The sequence below is a fragment of the Colobus angolensis genome, unplaced genomic scaffold (genome assembly GCF_000951035.1).
Source record: "Colobus angolensis palliatus isolate OR3802 unplaced genomic scaffold, Cang.pa_1.0 Scaffold61, whole genome shotgun sequence".
NCBI classification, from domain to species: Eukaryota; Metazoa; Chordata; class Mammalia; order Primates; family Cercopithecidae; genus Colobus; species Colobus angolensis.
In genome coordinates, this window is record NW_012119710.1 from 2,773,306 (window position 1) to 2,793,275 (window position 19,970).

At 46.1% G+C, this 19,970-nt stretch overlaps 1 long non-coding RNA gene across 1 annotated transcript; it reads left to right on the forward strand.

The window, feature by feature from the left end:
• The first annotated feature begins 451 nt into the window (after positions 1–451).
• LOC105527100 lies at positions 452–2,707 on the forward strand. The gene is made up of 3 exons (XR_001004198.1): positions 452–600; positions 1,646–1,740; positions 2,315–2,707. It is a non-coding gene; the product is annotated as an uncharacterized LOC105527100 (long non-coding RNA).
• The last annotated feature ends 17,263 nt before the right edge of the window (positions 2,708–19,970 follow it).

Below are 19,970 nucleotides of genomic sequence, written 5' to 3' on the forward strand. Positions count from 1 at the left end.
GTTACAAGAACTGCAATAAGCACTTTTGACTCCAGCCTTCTGTTGCCTGACTCCTCTGTCCCCATTCCTGGCCACCTTTCCCCTCCCTCCTGCCCACTCACTTGCCCACCAACTGTTTAGCAAAGCAAAACCCCCTTTATTAAGTGATTCATTCAATATGACACTCTTTTTTTCTCTTGAAGGGTTCGTTTGTACTTTTAGAGTCCCAAACGCATTCTTTCTTTCGGGGAGAAAATTGCTTTACACCCTTTACTGAGAAGACGCTGGATTTTGAGTGTGAAAAATGGCTGAATCAACTTCGGAAAAAAATAAAATCGTTACCCCAGGATCTTGCGAAGCAAGGACTGACTAGTAACCGTCACCACGCTTCCGAGGCTCATCATTCATTGGGCTATTGACCCGTCAATCACTTCTGCTAGGCCAATGAGCAGCAATCCTGACACAAACGGAAGTTGGAGGGCAGGCCAATCGCTCCCGGGTATTTGAGCCAATGGAGAAGTTCCTGATGCCCACACCTGCTGGTCTCACCGCCAGGGCCTGGGCGTCACAGGCATGGGGAATAGGGAGGGGACGGTATCATCAGCCTAGACCCACACGCAGGTTAGAGCCTTTGGACGGGGAAGGGCAAAAGGCTTAGCACCTACTAATGGGTTCTATTAATAGTAGTAGTGCTAGGTAGGCTGCACTGGCTGTATTCTGACCCCACGCCTACCGTTCCCTCACTCTGTGACCCTGGGCGAGTCTCTTCCTCATCCTGGGGCTCAGTTGCCTTTTCATAAGGAGAGGGTTGATTCCCCATGATCTTTCGACTCCTTTGCTTTTGAATATTTTGGAAGACGCCCTGCCTCAAGAACGGGAGAACCCAGATTATCCACAGGCTAGTTAATTGTGAACGTCAGGAAAAGGACCAGAGTACAGAAGCACTTCCAGGATCCAGAGCCAGGAGGATGCTCAAAAGGAAGGAAGGAGAGATGCCCTTCGGCCAGAGGGAAAGCTTGAAGGGTAAAGGGAAGTGGTTGCTTACCAGAAGGGCCTCTGAGTGTGAACTCAAAAAATAAAGGATGATCGAGTGTGGAGGCTGATGCCTGTAATCCCAGCACTTTGGGAGGCCAAGGCGGGCAGATCACTTGAGGACAGGAGTTCGAGACCAGCCTGGCCAATATGGAGAGACCCTGTCTCTACTAAAAATACAAAGATTAGTCAGGCGTGGTGGCGGGCACCTGTAATCCCAGCTACTTGGCTACTCGGGAGGCTGAGGCATGAGAATCGCTTGAACCCGGGAGGTGGAGGCTGTAGTGAGCCGAGATTGCACCACTGCACTCCAGCCTGGGTGACAGAGTGAGACCCTGTCTTAAAAAAAAAAAAAAATAGAGGAAACATTTTGGTCCACTGTCCACTCAAACAGGGTTAGGTGGAGAGGAAAAAGCTATTGAGAATGAAGAATGCCCTTTAACCCCACTTATGGATTGTTCTGATTCTTTCCTGTAGTTTCCTGATAAAAGGTCCTTTTGAAACATTCATTCTCTTCTCACCAAGTTGAACGGAGATGTGTTCCCACAGTAAGAGTGAGGGCCCTGCATTTGCTGCCCTCGGTTTTCCCAACCAACACCAAGGCCTCCCCCTGTACCTCATTCATACGCCTCAGAAGCTGACAATGACTGTTGGGCTTTTCCAGTGAATACCAGAACACCATTTCCTGCAGCCTGAAAAGAAGACGGTATAATTATTTGGCAGCGAGAGGTGAGCATGGGTAAGGAGGGCGGAACTCTTTCACTCACACCCACCCCTCCTCCTCTCTCCTTTCCTTTTCCTCAGATTCTTTCTCCCCAGCCCTTCCCTCCTCCCACCTCCTGAATCTAGCCCAGGCCACCAAAATTTTTTCTGCATTTCAGTCCCTCCCCAGAAGACCTGTTCCCTAGCACTGGTTCATCGTTGTCTGCTCCACTGAGAAATAACCGGCTCCCAGAAAGTTTGAGAAATTGATTTGCAGAAAGAGGGCACCAAATCAGTTTAGAGGCAGGGTCTGTAGTCAGTAGAGTTGGCAAACGCCATTTCCCTGACCCACTGGGTATCTGAATACTTGTCATTGGCCCTTGAGGGCTCATCAACTGTGGATGTGTAATAAGCTTGTCCAGGACCAAAAGTGGCTCTTGCTGCTTAAATGTCTACCGAAAAGATTCCACTTGTCAAAGCACCTGCCTCCCTGCATTGACTTCTTTTACCCCTGTCTCCTTTCTCTCACTTTCACACTGTTCTCCTCGTTGTCTCTTTTCCTGTGCCCTTCTCTCTCTCTGGTTCAATTTCTTTTTTCCAGGTCAAGCAAGAAACTAGAGACATGGTGATGGCAGTGGCCCCAAGGAGGAGCTTTAAACCTGAGCACCACCCACAGGGGGCAGACCACCCTCCCAGCACCAGTGCAAATGAATGTCGGCCCCCACCCAGGTCCTCAAGTGCTTTCCCAGTCATGTCCCAGCTGCCAGGTTTGTTCTCCAGGCCTACTACAGATGCCTTACCCTGACTCCACCCCCAACACCTTCCAATGATTAGAACCACCGACTCCTCCCTCCCTTGCCTGCCTCCATGGCAGGCCCCTGCAGAAACCAAACATAGTCACCTTAGACTCTGGCATACTGAGACCAGGGCTTGATCCTGGACCCCTTGCCTGCCTGGCAATTTATCATTTAATAAAAATATTGTTAAAGAATATTCATGCGTCTCAAATATGTGTATTGTTTCAGAATGTAGCATCAAATTACAGCCCCCTTTCTTTCTCCCCCTTTTCCCCATTGTATCTTTTCTGGGATTACAATGACAAGGAGAGGCTAAGAATGAAGGTAAGTTTGGGGAAAGTGCAACAATCTCCATTTCTCAGAAGAAAATGACAGTAAACTGTGCTATACACTCAAGGGCAAGGTGTTTGGGAGTGTAGATGTCCCTGTTCCCACCAACTAAGAAGATGGACCAGCCTGGCCAACATAGTGAGACCTCGTCTCTACTAAAAATACAAAAATTAGCTGGGCGTGGTGGTGCACACCTGTAGTCCCAGCTATTCAGGAGGCTGAGGCAGGAGAATCGCTTGAACCCAGGAGGCGGAGGTTGCAGTGAGCCGAGATTGTGCCACTGCACTCCAGCCTGGGTGACAAGAGCGAAACTCCGTCTTTAAAAAAAAGAAAAGAAAAAATTTGTTTCCCTGGGCACAGGACATTGCACCAGATTGAGGAGCATTTCCCCTACTCTGTTAGGACATTATGTAAAAAAGACTGAGGGTTCTTTGTGTTATTTATAATAAAAGGCCAAAAATAGTTACATTTGAGTTGATTCATGGAGTGAACTATTGTGTAGCTGTTAAAAGGCATTTGAAGACTTTTTTCATGACAGAAGGAAAAAGGCATATTCCAAAACTGTACGTGCAGTATGTTCGTAATTTGATAAAGTATGCATATAGGAACTTTGCAGAAAGATAGACACCAAAATTGCCAGAAGTTGGAATTCTAGCTGATTTTTATTTTATCATTTTTTTTTCCCCACAATGAACATTATTATCATGAGAAAAAAGAAATCCCATATTGTAAAAGTTATTGGGTCTTCCCTGCTGGAAATGAAGAAGGAATCACAGCTGCTCTGGTGAGGGAGCTGTTAAGGCCAGTGCTCTCTGACACTGACAGCTTAGGCCAGCGGAGGTGGAAGGCCTTCATGGGAGCCAGATCCTATAATCCTGCCAACCGTAAGGAGGAGACAGATTTAGATCTGGTGGAGGACAAGGCAGTCTGTTCCTCCCTCACCACCTCCCACTCACTTTTCCTTTCTCTTATACCTTCTTTGTGCTGTAGTGACAAGCACTCTGCTCTCAAGGGCAGAAGACCTGGGTCCACATCTTGACCCTCGCACTCCCTAGATAGGTAGCTGGATGAATTTTTCAGTCCTACCAAACCTTACCCTGTTCACCTACAAGACACAAGAGCAGAAGCCTCAAACTGATCACGAGGAGCTCAATCATACCTCAGGGACTTTGCAACTTTTTTGTAACACGCCCACATCTTCTTAGCAGCAATTCTTTCCCCTCTTTCTAGAATGTCATTTCCCCAGATTTCATGTGGTTAGTTCCTTCTTGTCATTTGGGTCTCAGAGTGGTGCCTCCTCAAGGAGTTCCTCACTCCCCTCAGTCCCTCTCCATACATTTTTTATTTTTGCTGAGCACTGATCCCTAACTAAGATTATCTTACATATTCGCTAGCTTGCTTCTTGTCTCTTGGAAATTAAATTCTTTGGGAGCAGGAATCTTGCCTGCCTTGAGCACCATTGTATCTCCGTTACCTAAAACACTGTTTGTCGCTAATTAAATGAGTCACATACCATGCAATACATTTTCACCATGTTTTCTTATTTAATCTTCCCAAGAACCTCGTGTGGTTTACATATGAGAGAAAGGTTAAGAACAGAGAGGTGAACTACAATGAGTAAGTGGCAGAACCAGAATTAGCACTCACTCTGAACGCTTTCCACTTTGCTACCCCTCCCTCCCACGCAGCTGAAGGCTGTTTTGGAGAGGCCTGGGACGGTTCAAGGGCAGGGAACATTAAGAGCCAAATTTCTGAGTCTGGAAAGTTCAAAATAGGAAAAAGACAGAACTGGGTTATGGTCATGGGAAATAGAGGGAGAAAAAGGGCTGGAAAGAGCTGGAGAAGCTTGCTTGGAGTTTAGGATCTCGAGACTATTTTATAAGTATCTGAGTGACACACACTTCCTTTCATTTATTCTGTAAGCAGACATTGAACACTTCCTGTGGGTTTTAAGTGGTTCGGAACTTCCCTGGAAGGGGTAGCCCTCGTCCTTAAGTAAACACCTACTGTGTGCTCCATGTGGCTCAGGACACATCTAGGCTGGGAGATCATTGCCCTTGTCCTGCCGGTGCCTGGGGTACTGCCTCTGGGTGTCTCTGGGTGTCTGCTTAGCAGGGGTTACCTGCCCTGAGCAGAGACAGATGGGAGATTTCAGTCATCATTAAGGTTTATTGACCAGCAAGGCTGGAATTTCCCAGAGAGAGGAATTAATCTCTCTGCCGACTGAGAGCAGACATCCTGCTGGGAGTAGTTACATAAATTCTGTTGCTCAAATTAATTAGGATTGTGATTCATTTGTTTAATGAGGAAGAATCTGATGATGGCAAGAGCCAAGCCAGCCTGGCCTTTCAGAGCCCAGCCAATCCCAGGTGACACTGTGGCAGGTGGGAGGACCCGGTGGCTGGAGCAGGGCTCTGCCATGGGCAGAAGAACCTAGCCAATCAGTAAGAGGAACAGACTGCAGGCAGAGGCAGCCAATCAGAATTCAGTGCTAGCTTAGAAGTGGGTCCAAGGCTTTGGAGTCTCCCGAAACTCGTGTCTATGTGGTCTCTCAGTTCCCAAGCATGAAATGATCTCTCAGCTTCATTCAGAGTCTTACACCCTCCTCTTTTTCCAAGCTGTGGAGAAAAACTTCTGACCCGAGATCACCTCAGCAGCACTCCCAGGACCCATCCAGCCATTTCCCCCATCCCCAAAGTTTGCAGGTGCAAGTGTTATTTCACTAAAGCAAAAACCTGTTGCCTGAAGCATTTAGAAATATTCTTCTCTTTCTCCTACCTCTATTTACAAAGTGACCCCTCCCTTCTACCCAAAATGCCCTGCCTGTTCAAGGTAAGCCCCCAATCCCACCAGCATCACCTTCACTCTGCCTGTGTGGCCCCTGCTGGCCTGGATCTTAGCTTCCTTAAGACTCGGGTCTCAGCTGTGGTGACACTGGCGAGAGACAGGATGGTTGCTGGATGAGGGTAGCCACGGTGGGGAGGGAGAGATGCAGAAACTCCACACAGCTCCAGGGGTCATGATTCATATCATAGTGTATGTGATGGTGCCCTCTGGGATAGAAAAGAAAAGGTGCTTCCTGAAGGTGTGTCTCCTGGTGACCCTGAAGAAAAGAGGCCAGAGTCAGCAAATGTTTGGGAAGCCAGAAGGATTTGGTGATGGACTAGATGTTGGGGAAGAAGAAAGGAGAATAATGCAAATTTTGGGACTTATGAATTCACACCAACGTCTGCAGAAGGCCCCAGGGAGCCTTGTTTTCTTTCAAGGCTCCCCCACCTCTTATTGTGAATAGACCAGACTGGTGTACCTTGATAAATCATGAGTTGGACACAACAGGACCTGTGATGAAGCAGGAGTATTGTCAAGGGCGGGTGCTTGGCTGCTCCAAGGGCTTCATCTTCTCTGCAAACCGGGCTGAGAAGCTTCACTCAGAACCCGGGTCAGTTGTGCCTCAGTTAGAGAATGTGTAGCCACAAAGGGCCACTGGTCTGGGAACCAAAAGTCTAAAGTGGAGTGAGCTAGGTCAGATCTTGTCAACTCTCTGGGCCTCACTTTCCTCGTCCTTGAAAGGTGTCTATGGTCTGCCCTGAGGAGAATAGAGTTTCTGCTCTTGCTCCCTATAGACTGTCGCCTGTCAGCTGCTAGAGAGATCTTTTGTAAATCTAAGTCAGACCTTGTTACTTCCTATATTTTAAATCCCTCTAAAGCCTTTTCAACACATTCAGAATTTCTAAAAAACACAAAAAAGAGAAACTAATCCTTGGCTAAGGAGGCCCATGTGATCTAGCCCCTGCCTGCCTCTCAGCTCCGCTCCTCCGCAGCACCCGTCCCTCACCCCACTCTGCCCACACCAGCGCTCCTTCTGATCCTTGAAGCCAAGCCCACTCAGATCATAAGGCCTTTGCACTGACTGGTCTCTGTCCCTGGGGCATCTTTCCGCAGCTCTTTACATGGGTGGAAACTTAATTCTTTCACTGCTTAAATGTCACCTTCTTGGACAGACTTTCCCCAACTAATCTAAAGTAGCCCAGGCTCCATCCATTACCCTAATTTTTCACTGTAACACTTTTTACTACCCTTCTTTTATTGGTTTGTTGTCTACCTTCCTCACCTGGAATTTAAGGTCCACGAGCCCAAGAGCCTTCCCCATGGCATCAGTCAGGGTCCAGCCAAGAGAACAGGAACTGCACTAGATATTTCAGAGGTGTCATTTAATAAAAGGAGTTAGTTTAAATAAAACATATTAGAGGAAGAAGAAAAATCTAAAAGCAAACACTGAAGTAAGACAGAGGTAATAACCACAAGAAGTAGTGTGTATTGTCAGAATATACATGCTGAGGCTGGGCACAGTGGTTCACACCTGTAGTCCCAGCACTTTAGGAGGCTGATGCAGGAGGATCACTTCAGGTCAGGAGTTCAAGACCAGCCTAACCAACATAGCAAAACCCCATCTCTACTAAAAATACAAAAATTAACCAAGTGTGGTGGTGGGTGCCTGTAATCCCAGCTACTTGGGAGGCTGAGGCAGGAGAATCATTTGAACCCAGGATGTGGAGGTTTAATTGAGCCGAGATTGTGCCACTGCTCTCCAGCCTGGGCAACAGAGTGAGACTCCATCTCAAAAAAAAAAGGTGGGACTTGGAGCAGAGATACAACAGCAGAATGACTAGTATACCTGTCTTGTAGAGTTCCTTAGCGCCATGCTGGAAGAGTGCTTGGCCTCTAGCAGATGATCAAATATTTGTTGAATGGATGGATGAAAAATGAACCATGCACCTTATACAGTGTTAGTAGCTAGGGGTGCAGAAATGAAACACACACTCTAACCTCAAGTGGCCCACACTCTAGTAAGAGAAACGGGCATTGTTTATGGTTCAGAATAAGTGTAACAAGAGAAGTACCTGCAGTGTACTTTGGAAGCACAGAAGAGAGACTCGTGATGGCCAAGGACAAAGAGGAATTAGTGAGACACAGAGGGAAGCTGAGGGTCAAAGGTGTGAGGTTGCAGAGCACATTAGGGCTGGGAACAGTTCATACAAAGTCAGAGAGCTTGGAGAGAGTATGACTCAAGTAGTTCATGACAGTTGGAGCATCCATAGGACATCAGGGAGAGCTGAGCCTGGAAAGCTCAAGTCCAGCTCATGAAGGCCTCGTATGTCATGCTTAAGGTCAAGGAGCACTGGTCAGGGTTTGACCTCAAGACTAAGGAGCACCGGCCAGGGTTTATGAGCAGGACAGCCCATGATCAGAGAGTAACATGATCAGATCTGAGGAGGATGAGTTTGCAGGGAGAAGAATGAAGACTGGAGCCCAGTTAGAAAGTTGTTAGAACAGTTCTGGGTAAAAAGGATGCTGCCTGAGTCCATTCCTGCTGCTATAAACAAAATACTTTAGACCAGATAATTTGCAAATTACAGAAATGCATTTCTCACAGTTCTGGAGGTCAAGGTGCCAGTAGATTTGGTGTCTGGTGAGGGCTTGCTCTCTCCTTCCAAGAAGACACCTTGTTCCCATACCCTCCAGAGGGGATGAACCCTATGTCCTCGCATGGCAGAAGGATGAGAAGGGCCAGGCAGCTCTCTGAAGCCTCTTTTTTTGAGATGGAGTTGTGCTCGTGTTGCCCAGGCTGGAGTGCAATAGCACGATCTCAGCTCACTGCAACCTCCACATCCTAGGTTCGAGTGATTCTCCTGCCTCAGCCTCCCGAGTAGCTAGGATTACAGGTGCCTGCCCCCATGCCCAGCTAATTTTTGTATTTTGAGTAGAGACAGGGTTTCACCATGTTGGCCAGGCTGGTCTTGAACTCTTGACCTCAGGTGATCCACCCTTCTCAGCCTCCCAAAGTGCTGAGATTACAGGCGTGAGTCACCGTGCCCAGCCTCTGAAGCCTCTTTCACAAGAGCATTAATCCCATTCCCAAGGGCAGAACCCTCATGATTTAATCAGTTTCCAAAAGGCCACACCTGTTAATGCCACCACAATGGGGATTAAGTTTCAATGTGAATTTGGAGGGACACAAGCATTCAAGACTTAACAGATAGGTACTCATCTAATCGTATACTTTCCATGGATGTAGTTTGCTATTTGTAGTTTATACCCCAATAAAGTTGGATTAAAACAAGAAATAAATGATGGGAATCTGAGCAAAGGCTGTGAGGGTTGAGGACCAAGGGAGGGGAAGGAAGAACTGCTGAGGAGCTGGGATCACTCAGCCTGTAAACTGTCACGGGATAACCCAGGCTCTGGTGCCTGAGAGTCAGCCAGGTCGTTGCATCGTCCCCTCACAAACGTGTAAGACTTTGGAGTTGGAAAGGGCCTTCAGAGAATACATTAGTGTCCCAAGAGGAAACAGAACTCTGCTCAAATAGTTCAACTGGAGAGACTTTACTGAGGAGGTACTATTTACAGAAGGCTGGATTAAAGAAACCAAGAAGAACGTTGAGAAACCCAGAGACTGCAAACTGCTGTGTATTAGTGTGTTCTCACATTGCTATAAAGAAATACCTGAGACTGGGTTATTTATAAAGAAAAGAGGCCCCAGCATTGTGATTCATGCCTGTAATCCCAGCACTTTGAGAGGCCGAGGCAGGCAGATCACTTGAGGTCAGGAGTTTGAGACCAGCCTGGCCAACACGGTGAAACCCTGTCTCTACTAAAAATACAAAAATTAGCCTGGGGTGGTGGGGGGGCACCTGTAATCCCAGCTCCTCGGGAGGCTGAGGTGGGAGAATTGCTAGAACCCGGGAGGTGGAGTTTGCAGTGAGCCAAGAATATGCCACTGCACTCCAGCCTGGGCCACAAAGCAAGACTCTGTCTCAAAAAAAAAGAGGTTTCATTGGCTCACAGTTCTGCAGGCTGTACAGGAAGCATGGCAGCATCTGCTTCTGGGGAGACCTCAGGGAACTTATAATCATGGCAGAAGGCAAAGCCAGAGCAGATGTTCACATGGCCAGAGCAAGAGGAAGGGAGGGTGGAGGTGCTACACACTTTTAAACAACCATATCTCGTGAGAACCCTATCATGAAAACAGCACTAGGGGAATGGTGCTTAAGCATTAAAACTGCCCCCATGATCCAATTACCTCCCACCAGGCCCCACCTCCAACATTGGGGATTATAATTCCACATGAGATTTGGGCAGGGACACAGGTCCAAACCATATCATACTGGAAACCACCCACGGGCCTAAAGGAGGTTACTGGATCCCACTGAGGCCTGGAGCAGTGAGAAGGCCTGCTGGGCAGAAGCTATAACCAGGCAGAAGGGCACTGGCCAAATCCTGCATCAAAGCAGAGAGGTAGCAGGGAAGAAATACTCCACCCTCTCTTCTCCCACCCTCCAGCCTCCTGCCTGTGTCTCCCAGCAGCCAAATCATACTGGAGCCAATAGGCACGGGAACCCATTGATTCATTCCACAGGGATCAGCCTTTTGAGGCACAGAGCAATGCTAAGAAGGAGAGACAATGAATTGAAGAGGACAAGTGGACAAGTGGAGAACAACAGCATCATGCACTGCAATTTCCACCCTGTTGTCTTTCCTCAGAAGAAGCCTCAGAGAGTGGAGGCAACCTGCCAAAGGACATGTAGCAAGTTAGGACAGGGCCCTTAGCTCCTCTTCCTTGGGGCCCAGGCTCCTTGCACACTGGGCCTGCACTGAGGCAGCCAGGTAGGGTGCCCCATTGTCTTGGAGCTGCAGCTGCAGGTCCCAATTAGCCAGAGGAAGGCAGCTGAGCAAGGGCAGCAGTGGGCAGGGCCAGGAAAGATGGACATCGAAGGGCTGGCCATGCACCCTCAATGTCAGGAAGGTAATAGACACTTGCTTCCTTGTCTCTTATGATTTGCTACCTGCCCCATGGTCCCCATTTCCTCTCTTGAGCCCTCCCTAGACCTGGGGACAGGAACCCAGACCTAGGATTGGCAGGAACAAGGGGAGGAGACTCTGCTTCCCTGGTAGCCAGCCCTGCTCATCGATTCCCTGGAGCTGCTCACTGATCCAGCACAAGATGGTTTAATTGAAGTCATTACAATAAATGGTGCAGAAAAGCAACACCCTTTGTCTGCCAGGAGACTCAGAGAAACGGGAGAGGGAGCTGGGAAACCCAGCAGCAGCAACTGCAGTTAGACGATGACGCAAAGAGATGAGACTAAGGCATAACAGAGTCCTGAGTTCAAAGCCTGACTGGTGACTTACAAGTTATGTGACCTTAGTCAAGTCCCTTTATCTTCCCGAGCTTCTCTGCCCTAGCCTAGGAAAATGAGAATATTGTAACCTGTCCTCCCAGACCCTGCATGACCCTGGGCCCTGCCTGCAAATCCAGCTCCATCTCCCACCACCTCTTACCTCTCCTATCACTCTGTGGTTACCCAGGTGAGTTGCTGTTCCCTGCCAGTCCTCAGATTTCACTCATGTGGATCTTTCCCCTGAAATGCCCTTCCCATTCCTTCCTTGAGTAATTCCTACCACCTTTCAAGATTCAGATCGAGAGTCACCTCCTCCAGGAAGACTCTCTATGCCCAGCCCTCCTTCCCCTGAGTGCCTCTAGCACACCTGAAACTGTGACACCCATTTGGCATTTGACGCTCCCTCTTGTGCACAGCAGTCTTTCTCCCTATGGCTTATCTTCTCATGGAGATAAATGTGGGAGCTGTGTCTTCTCTTTCTCATCTTCACATGCCTAATACATGCCTAACATCACAATTGTGTTGGAATTGGGGGTACTGAGGGGCAGAGATTCAGAGCCCAGAGGTGGGCACAGCCAGGATGCAGCCGGCACTGGTAGATGATAACTCCCATGTAGCCACAAAGCTCCCTTCCCAAATAGTTAGGATGGTACGTCCACCATATGTTCTTGTCTTCAGCATGGAACACAGCCTCCTCTGTGCCCAGGACCAGCTGGCTCTCTGCTCAGCTCCGTAAACTAATATCTGATTCAGTATCAGAGGACAGAGGATCCAAGTTGTGAAATCATAAAATGTCAGCACCAAACATTCTAATGTAGCAAAAGTGATGTCTCTGTCTCAGTACCTCCAGTATACATCATAAGAAGCCTCATCACTTCCACTTGTGTCTCTTGGGATGCTCTCTCTCAGAATCCAGGTGCCCTACCATGACAAGCCCAAGCCATGTGGAGGAGCCATGTCTAGGGACTCCAGTTAACACTCTCAGCTGAGTTCCCAGCTGACAGTCAGCATCAACTGCCAGCCACCTCTGCCTAAAAGTGGGCCATCTAGGGCATCCGGCCCAGTCAAGCCTTCAGATGAGTCCAGTCCCGCCACTATCTCACATAACCACACAAGAGACACCAAGAACTCCCAGTGGAGTCCAGTCAGCCCATGGAACTGTAAGAGATAATAAATTATTGTTTTACAGTACTAAAAAAATGTTCAAAGAAATGTAATCGCAATGTCATCTTACTTATGAGAAGCAGAAGCTCAGAAATGCCACATGGCATTATCTTAGGCATTATTATGAAATTATCCAAGGTCATACAATAAGTTAGAGGCAGAGTACAGGGCAGCTAACTGTTGTCACCTATCATCAGCCTCAGAGATGATGAAAGGAAGTGAGCTCTCTAGGGTAGGAGTAGAGGGGGAAAGAAGGAAGCTAAATTGTGTAAGAAACATTCCAAGTTAATTCTGTTTAAGAAGAAACTGTTTCAAATGTATATGTATTTTTTAATTTTAAAAGAGTGTCTTATGACTTCTCAGAATTTACAGAGTTAGTGGTTCTATATTTCAGCCTTGAGTTCATTGTTTTTCTTCCCCCTTGAGATAATTAGCCCTCAGCTTACCTGAGTACATTTTTCATGTCAGGAAGACAATGGCTTCAAAGGAAGGGAAAGGGCAGCCCTACAGGAGGCCCAGAAAAGAAGGCCAGGTGACAAAAGCAAAGCCTCCTCAGGAAACATTCACATTTCCTGAATGATCTGTCATCAAAAATGCATGTGCAAGCAGGAGGGCAACTAACAGAGTCAGGGCAAATGAAGCCAGGCTGGCCCCTGCACCCAATCATGCCGGGAGGACTTTGATCTGAAAAACATCCATACCCAGGACAAAAGCAACTCTCCTTCCCCAAATCGCTGCCATCTATTTGGCAAAACCATAAGTCCAAAGGAAAATATTGGATTTGGCTTTTTTTTTCAGGCCCCTAAATTTAAGCAACATTAATTTTTTAAAGGCCTGTCCTGCTCTCTATACTGCAATGGAAGATTCAGGGGAGCAGCATTTCATGGTAAGATTAGAACCAAGCCATTCTATTCTCAATTCTTACCTCGGAGTTGATGTGAAAAGGTGTTGGATTCACAAGTGGACAGTCCTGGGACTGGGCCCAGTATTCCCATTCCCTTGTTGTTTGTTCTGGAGCATTGCTGTGAGAAGCCATCATTTTTTGTTTATGTCCCTGGGTCTTTATTTACTTCACCTTGTGTTTAATCTTCCCAGAAACCCTATGAAGGAAGTATATTACCTCATTTCAAGGATAAGGAAATTAAGTCTCAAAAAGAAACACACACTCCAAATAACAGAGATTGGATTCAAACCTTGGCCTGCCCAATTCCAGAGATCTGTTCTAATATGGTTTTGCTGTGTCCCCACCCAAATCTCATCTTGAATTCCCACTTGTTGTGGGAGGGACATGGTGGGAGGTAATTGAATCACGGGGGTAGGTCTTTCCCAGGCTGTTCTGATGATAGTGAATAAGTATCACAAGCTCTGATGGTTTTAAAAAGGGGAGTCTCCCTGCCCAAGCTCTTCTTTTCTTGTCTGCTGCCATGTGAGATGTGCCTTTCACCTTCCACCATGATTGTGAGGCTTCCCCAGCCACGTGGAACTGTAAGTCCATTAAACCTCTTTCTTTTGTAAATTGCTCAGTCTTTCTTATGTCTTGATCAGCAGCATGAAAACAGACTAAAACATACTCTTCCCTGTATACCGCTTCTATCAGTTACATACTGCCATAACAATGCTGTGAAATAAATAATCACAAAACCTCAGTGGTATAGAATAGTAAGGCTTTATTGCTCATAGGTCTGGGATGGTTGGCTAGGTGGTTCTGCTGATCATGGCTGGGCTCACTAACATGCTTAGGTCTTGGTTGGCATTGACTAACCTAGGCTGGCCTCAACTGGGACAGCTAGGAAGACTCAGCTCTGCTCCAGGTGTCTGTAATCCTAGCCCAAGCATGTTCCCATGGTAATGGCACAGGTATAAGAGAGAAGGCAAACATGATTAGTTGCACAGGTATTTTTCAAGCTTTTGCTTACATCACATTTGCCATTATTATCCTATTGGCCAGAGCGAGTTATATTGCTGAGCCCAGAATCAGAAAAGGACATTGCAGATAAATGGCAAAAGGTGTGGGTACAGGGAAGGGTAGGGATTTGGAAGGAGTTTTGCAATCTACTGCATGATCTTGGGTAAGTTACAGTCCCCTCTCAGAGCCTCTGCTCCTGCATTTTTTTAATAGGATGGTATCTACTTTGTAGGGCAGCTGAGATCATTAAATAAGATAAGCTGTGTGAAACACTAGCAAATTGAGAAGTACCCTTCCTACTGATGTATGTCAAGTGTACAAGCCTCGGGGTGTTTGCACACATTAACAGAGATATGTGAAAACCTCAGTGTCTGTTTCCAGAGGCCAGAGGATTGTACCCAAGTCTCAGAGGTGAGATGAGCCAATCACTGAGATGATAAACAAGAACTGTAGAAAGAGAATAAATCAAGGAAGAAAACAATAAGTAAATGATGTAATTAAAGTTACTCTTGAAGAACCTATCAAGGAGAGAATGAGTCAGCGGCAAGTTGAAGCGATGAATCAGGCACAATGTCATGTTTCTAGAATTCTTGTCTATTTCAAGAAAGCCTGATGTCCCAGTTAAAAGAGCACCTTGAGCCTGTAGCAACAACATCTGGAAGGAAACACTCTTGTAATTTTAATTTCTCCTGGGCACCACCACTAACAACAGGAGCCGCAGCCGGGTAGCACAGAGTAGGCACTCCATAAAATCTCTCGTGGGAGGAGTTGAAAACTACAGCATTACCTCAAATGTATTCAAGGGGATTTTATTTTATTTATTTTTATTTTTTTGCTGGATTTTAAACATTGTTTTTATGGGTATGATGTAACTGAAAATATAACCACCATAACATACTTAAACCAAAAAACAAGTATTCAAACCACAGGTCTTATGTCAATTCACATCAGTCTTTTTTATTTTTTATTTTTTTTAGAGACAGGATCTCGCTATGTTGCTCAGGCTGGTCTCGAACTCCTGGGCTTCAGAGATTCTCCTGCCTCAATCACAGTCTCCCAAGTCACTGAGATTACAGGTGCTCACCACTGTGCCAGCCAGTTCAGTTTTTGAGGTAAAAACAAGTGCAATCAAAAAGAAAAACACTGACAAATGTGTTAGAGTGCAGCATATTCCAAATCAGAATCACAAGCCTAGAAGATGGGCTTCTGGAGAGTTCAGAGACTTACAGGCTAAAGATGACAGGCCTCGAAGTGAGCCTGACCCACTGTGTACAGAGGCTGGATTTGGTCAGGCAGTTTCTTGGGACTCAAAAAAGAGTAGAATCAAACCAGAAACAAAAGAACAAAATTTCCAGAAGTGCTGGGGTCTTGGGTAGGCAGACTGATCAGACCTGAGTGCTGTTGCCCAGTTCTGGGCCTTCTTTTTCTCCTCCAGCTTTATTGAGGTGTAATTGACAAAAATCATATATACTTAAGGTGTACAATGTGATTTTTGATATGTGTATATATTACAAAATGTTCACCATACTCAAGCCGATTATCTAACATATCCATCACCTCACACAGTTCCTTTTTTTTTTTTTCTTTAAGACAGGGTCTCACTGTGTCGTCCAGGCTGGAATGCAATGATGTAATCTTGACTCACTGCAACATCAGCCTCCTGGGCTAAAGCAATCCTCTTGCCTCAGCCTCCCAAGTAGCTGGGACTACAGGGACATACCACCACACCTGGCTAATTTTTTATACTTTTAGTAGAGGCAGGGTTGTGCCGTATTGCCCAGGCTGGTCTCAAACTCCTGGGTTCAAGCGATCCGCCCACCTCAGCCTCCCAAAGTCTATTTTTTTTCTTTCTTTTTTTTTTGGTGAGAACAATTAAGATTTACTCCCAGCAAATTTCAAATACACAATACACTATTGTTAATTGTAGTCACCATTAGATCTCCAGAACTTATTCTGCATATCTGGAACTTTGTACCCATAGACCAACCTGTTCCCATATCCCCCACCCTCCAGCCCCTGGCAACCACCATTCTACTCTCTGCTCCTAAGCGTCTACTTTTTTTATATTCCACATATTAGTGAGATCGTGCAGTATTTGTTTAAGGAGATTTTAAATTATTTTTGCAAAGGAATTTCCTGTGCAATATGCTATTTGACTGCCACAACGAGGCTGTGAATTCAGTGCAGGACAATGTAAATCACTCTACAGACGAGAACTGGGGCTCATACGGTCCTCCTGTCAGCAGCAAGACACAGGTCAAAAGGCAAGCCTCTTAGGCTCTCTTATCTGAACTAACAGAGAACTGTATTCCAACTACTGGTAACCTCATTCAGATTATTTTACGCTCTGTAAGAAATAACACTGAACACTTATTGAGCACTTACTTTATAAGCATAGTAGCTCATTTAATCCTCGTCACAAACTGAGAAGTCAATCTGTGTGGGTTCCTTCCATGTCACAGATAAGGGGAAATTGGAGTTCAGAGATTTAAGCCACCTGCCAGAGGTCACATGACCCATAAAAGGTGAGCCAGGGTTCACACTCAGGTCTGCGTGACCCCACACACCAAGCTCAACATTGCCGTTATGGATAAACTTGCCCCCCCTCCCACACACACACACACACACACACACATATGTTTTGCCCAGTTACTCAGAAAACACATTTTCTCACCTGTATTTTGCACTTCACTTTGCCTGCCCAGCCGCTGCCTCTAACTGACACAACTCAAGGCATAGGGGCAAGCGATATGGGCTCAGGAAACCTGAGCTGTGACCCTGAGCTGCTGACAGAATGTCTGATATTTATAGCAACTTAGAGGCGAGCACCAGGAAAAGTGTGTTCTGGACTATTGCAGATGTCCTCAGGGAGAGAGAAAACATCCCTATGAAAAATCGTGTGGGATGCTTAACTGATGGAACATCAAACATGAAAAGACAGGCCAATGGGTTTGCATCCTGGTTAAAAAATAATAGTAAAAGGATGACCCAGTCAACCTCTGTGGATAACATTCTTCAAACTTTTAGGATACAGCCACAGGAGAAGACCCATCACTAACTGAATTTATAAATTGCTGCCCTGCCCTTTAACTATTTTACTTATGCATTTTTTTATTGATTTAGATCTGTCCCATTCCACTAAGGATTTAAGGCTAAAGATTTAAGTTGTGAAGACGATGATGGATTGATTCTATGAATGGCCACATTTTTTTACGCCTCCCTTTTCCCTTGTCCTTGGGCAGTGTCCTCCCACACTGACTCTGTGCTTGGCCCTGTGACTTGCTTTGGCCAATGGTACAGCAGCAAACTTGATGCAAACACAACTTGAAAAAGAAGAGGACAGCCAAGTCATCCCAGCCAAGGCCACCCTGGACCAGCCAGCCTCTTGCCAAGCTGCCAGTGACCACAGAGTCCAATTAACAACAGCCAGTCCTGGCCCAGGTCAGCAGAACTACCCATAGACCCATGAGAAAGAACAGACTATCATTTAAAGCTGTGGGTTTGGGCTTGGTTTGTTGCACAGCAATAACTAACTAATACAGAAACTTACATTCTACAAAAATGCTATTAATCAACAAGCATATTAAGATGCAATCTTGGCCTGGTGCAGTGGCTCCTACCTGTAAACCCAGTACTTTGGGAGTCCAAGGTGGGCGGATCACCTGATGTCAGGAGTTCGAGACCAGCCTAGCCAACATGGCGAAACCTCGTCTCTACTAAAAATACAAAAATTAGCTGCACATGGTGGCTGGTGCCTGTAATCCCAGCTACTCAGGAGGCTGGGGTAGGAGAATTGCTTGAACCCGAGAGGTGGAGGTTCCAGTGAGTAGAGATCGTGCCATTGCACTCCAGCCTGGGTGACAAGAGTGAAACTCCATCTAAGAAAAAAAAAAAAGATACGATCTCCACCTGCTAGAAGCTTTGTATTTACTTGTGTCAAGAGAGAAAAAGGAAAAATACCAGCGAGATCTAATTAAACTATGTTGAAATTGTTTATATCCTGTTCTCTCTACCAGGCCAAGCTCATATGCCAACTTCCTCATGGAACCTTTCACTCCTCCATCTCTTCGCCAAGTCGAAATGTTAACTTCTGCTTCTCTGGGATACTTCGGACCTTTGTTTAAAGCTCTCCCATCTGCTTTTTGCGCTATGATTAGGGTTATGGCTGGATGGGAATAGGTCTGTCTCTTCCACTCCTGGTAAAATCAGTTCTTGCTTAGCATGATGTGGGCTCCCCACATCTGGCACAGTGACTTGCACATGTATGAGCAATCTTGATCAATGTTTGTTGAATGAATAGGCAAATAACTATTGTAAGAGTTTAGCATGAGGGAAAACTACAACAGAAGTATGGCAGTCAGGGAGGGTTGAATTAAGGAAGCAGAAGTTAAGGTCCTTGACAGGGGCCTCCCATTAAGAACTCACAGAATTCATGGACAGAAGAACTTAGATGAGGAAAAATTTACATCTTTAGATTCACTGATCTCTAACCGAAACTTCACATTTTCTTCCATTATAAATGTAGGCTACAAACCACAGAAGTAGACGTAACAGATACTTTCCTGTCACACGTAATATGGCAGATATTGGAGACAGGAAGAAAATATCATTTATGTTCATCACTACTGTACTTTGAAATTATAGTGGCTTTTTGGCTAGGCATGGTGGCTCATGCCTGTAATCCCAGCACTTTGGGAGGCAGAGGCAGGTGGATCACTTGAGCCCAGGAGTTTGAGACCAGCCTGGGCGAGACCTCATCTCTACAAAAGATACAAAATTTAGCCAGATATGGTGGCATGTGCTTGTGGTCCCGGGTACTCGGGAGGCTGAGGTGGGAGCAACTCTTGAGCCCAAGAGTTCGAGGCTGCAGTGAGCCAAGCTCATGCCACTGGACTCCAGCCTGGGTTACAGAGAGAGACCCTGAAAAAAGAAAAAGAAAAGAAAAAGAAAAGAAAAAGGAAAGAAAGAAAGAAAGAAAAAGAGAGAGAGAGAGAAGGAAGGAAGGAAGGAAGGAAGGAAGGAAGGAAGGAAGGAAGGAAGGAAGGAAGGAAGGAAGGAAGGAAGGAAGGAAGGAAAGAAGGAAAAGAGAAAAGAAATTACGGTGGTTTTTTATGTTAATAAAGAAGGACAGTATTCTTATATCATAAATTTGGTTTTTTGAATAGTAACTGTTTTAAGTTTCTTTTATAATCCTGTGTATTTTATATCTTTCAAATCATTTTTTGGAAGAGAGGCCTAATAAGCTTTATCAGACCATTAAGTGGTGCCCATGGCACAAAAGTGGTTAAGATCTCCCTGCCTTGGAGAATAGGAAGATTGTTATTATAACGATGGGAGAGAAGTATATATCCCAAATAGATGACCAGAACAGCATAAACCAAGATGGGTGGGGAACAGTATGAGATGCATGGCAGGATGGAATGTGCCTCCCCTCCCCATTCTTGAGGAGAGAGTCTCCTTGGCAAGATTAAGTAAAAAGACAGCGACTTTATTAGCATAACAATGCATCACAGGAGCAAGAGAATAGTTGATTTGTTTTAGACATGCTCTAACAATCTGGAGAATTTAAATTCTTAAGGCTCTAACGTCTCCTCTGCAGGATGGAGCCGAGACTCTGAGGAGAGGGCTGAACTGTGAACCTAGAAGTACCATCTCCCCCTGCACACACCTTTGGTCAAGTTGACCCCAAGAAGAAGGACAAGTCCTCTGCCCGGTGACGGCCCGGGTTTGGGAGACTGATGGGACAAAGGATGCTTTGCACGATCCTTGGTCTCTGAGCAAATATGTGACGGGTTAACGCGAAGAGTCTCTTTTTGAAAAATGTGACTATGACAGTGTGCCCTCCCAGATATTCCAGGCATAACACAGGAGTGACTGCAT